Source organism: Ruditapes philippinarum, unplaced genomic scaffold (genome assembly GCF_026571515.1).
Source record: "Ruditapes philippinarum isolate M1 unplaced genomic scaffold, ASM2657151v2 ctg9300_1_1_1_1, whole genome shotgun sequence".
Taxonomy (NCBI): Eukaryota; Metazoa; Mollusca; class Bivalvia; order Venerida; family Veneridae; genus Ruditapes; species Ruditapes philippinarum.
Window position 1 is genome coordinate 4,782 of NW_026866912.1, and position 2,856 is coordinate 7,637.

Consider the following 2,856-nt stretch of genomic DNA (forward strand, 5'->3'; position numbering starts at 1 on the left):
CATATTTCATTAACTGAAGACAATTCGAAGGTTACTGTGTCATTAAGTGTACATACAAACAAAACAAACATACATACGTAAGTACGTACGTACATACATACATACATACATACATTTATACATACATAAATTAAGTATTAACCCAAATGCGCTTCTCACATTTCGAAATCGTAAGTATATTTCTGATTAGGCTAATTAATAATAACCTTAAAACTGAAGTCTGCTGGACCATGTACAAAGTATCATAGACAATGAATGAAATATGGCTGTTGCATGTTAGAACAGTCGTACCTGTGCATGATGAAGCCTTGCAGTAGGATTATTTTTGGTCTGATGATTCCATTTTGTAACCAGTCGGCAACACCACATCATAGTATGGCAAAGGTGGAATCGGAAAATAAAAGACCATCTTCACATTATACAGTGCATCTCTTTAAATCGTAGTTGTATTGCAAGTTATTCTAAGCCCATGAGTCATTGTTAACGAAGCACTCTAAAATAAATGAAGACGATACATAAAATATAAGTTGTGCCTGCATTCAAATAAGGTACATAATTATTTATATTGTCATTCGAGATATTACAACTTGTTTTCACTGAAAAAAGAAAATCGAGGTTATCATTTCGCAAATAAATTTTGCATTAAAAATGTTATGTTGAATAAAACCTACGCAAAAGAAACATGTTTCGTTTATTATTTCACGTTACCTGGGCAGTTTTCCATATTTACACGTTCTTGTTTCAGTGCTTTTCCGTTCAGTCCGTGCCTTGTGCATTAGTGGTGGCTGTCACATCTTCTTGTCCTTGCCTGTATACCATTAGCACAGGTTTTGAACAGCTAGTCCAACCAGACCAATCAGACCACGCTCCGTCAACTTATATACATGCAATTAAGTCAGTTATGAGTGTCCAGAAATGAAGGCAAAAATAAGGCAAAACTGAATTACAAAAAAATACACATGTATATCCTAAAAATTTAATTTTAATAGAGTCACCACAGACTCTTATGTCCTTTCGATACATGTTGTACTTAGGTTTTTGAAATCATAAATAGAAACTAAACCAAAACAGAAAAAAAAAAGAGAATTTTAAGGTTGTTTTGAAAAATAAAAGTTATACTCCCATACCTGCTCTTACTTGACAAAAGGCTCCACCATATTCATTAGGGCACTGACATGAATAATTGGAATTTCCCATAAACACATGTTGCATTGTTCTGGCACAAGCTTTGTTCACAAAGGTCGATAAGAATATCACATTGACTGCCAGTGAATCCTTTTTCACATTCACACTTGAATCCACCACGTATATTTATACACTTGTGGGTACCACATGGGGAATTTGCACATTCGTCAACATCTACAAATCAGTTCAAATATTATTTATACATTGGAAAAAAACTGAAGTATAAATGAATCAAGCCGTTATTTTGTGACATGTGAACTATAAAATCGGATGGCTTATAGACATTAGGTTTATAAATTCTTACTGATAGTTAAAACAGTAAACACTGAGAAGTTAATTGCTTGAATACTAGAACAAACAAGGACACTATAATTGCTACATCTTTTCTGTCCATCATTTTGTCAACCTTTGAATGCAATTAAACTAAATTAGAAATGATTTATTCATACCATCGCAGACGGAGGGAATAATAATTTGAGCAAGCCCAGTGTCAACAATGTCATCCATAGACATTATCTCGCCAGTTATGTTTGGTTTGCAAGTTGAGGACCAGGTCGAAATCTCTGACGTAGTCGCTATTCTAGGAATTACTTTGAACGAAGAAACTTTCACATCTGAACATAGAGCAAAAACGAGACACTTTTTCTTTTTTTCTAAAACTGTACTTAAATATGAACACAACGGTCATCCGTAGAGACTTTTTGTTTCATCTTTACTTACTGTCAATTGTACTGATGTAAATTGTACTATATTTTATTACATGTGAAATGTTATATATATAACATGATTTTGTATTTAGTTCAACATCACTTTTCACGTTCAGTATCTTGTTCTAAATACTTTATAATCATGCAGATCACAATTGTATATGTATAAGAGTTTTTTCCGCACTTATGGAATATTTATAATAATATTTCACAGAAATGATGTGAGTAGTCAAATACACTGATAAAAAAATAAAAACAACAACAACAACAAAAAACGAACAAAACAACAACCTTAAATAAACAAAACAACAATAAATAAATAAATGAATAAATGAATAAATAAATAAATAAATAAATGAATAAATAAAACAAAACAAAGAAGCATCACAATAATTATTATCACTTGCGCATGTCCATGTGTATGTTATAGGTTATAACCTGGTAATTCTTCTCAAAACAAAACCGCCATACTTTGGCTATTTTAAGATACAAAAAGAAACTCGTTTTAATGCGATGGAAAAATGCTGTAAGATTTGATATTTATAGTTTTAGTGCTAATATACTTTATTTCAAGAAAACATCAGTATTTGAATACGTTTAAAAACCCCTTCGAACAAACATTTAGTCCAAAGGGTTTTTAAATTTAAAACTTTTGGGGTTTGGGCATTCATGATTTTAAAATTTTTTAAACTTGTAATGGATATGTTTTTGACTCCCCAAAATTTTGATTACCAAAGCAATTCTATTGAATGAAAAACCTTTTCTCTCTCTTTCCATTTAGTATGTATATTAAACAACTAGATCAAAAAAAAGCCACAACATCGCACAATTTGTCAAGTAAAGGGTTTTCCAAAACAGGGTTTTGAATATTTTTTTTAAAATTTTTTATTATTTCCCTTAGAGAAATTTTTTTAAACAAATTAATTCATGTGACAATTTTCATTAAAACCTCCATTAATCTCGA

The 2,856-nt window shown here is 31.0% G+C and overlaps 1 long non-coding RNA gene across 1 annotated transcript; it reads right to left on the bottom strand.

The window, feature by feature from the left end:
• Window positions 1-757: 757 nt before the first annotated feature.
• LOC132734200 (uncharacterized) lies at window positions 758-2,856 on the bottom strand. Its single transcript, XR_009626279.1, has 4 exons — window positions 2,842-2,856; window positions 1,635-1,799; window positions 1,128-1,359; window positions 758-875 (listed from the first exon to the last, which is right to left on the bottom strand). It is a non-coding gene; the product is annotated as an uncharacterized LOC132734200 (long non-coding RNA).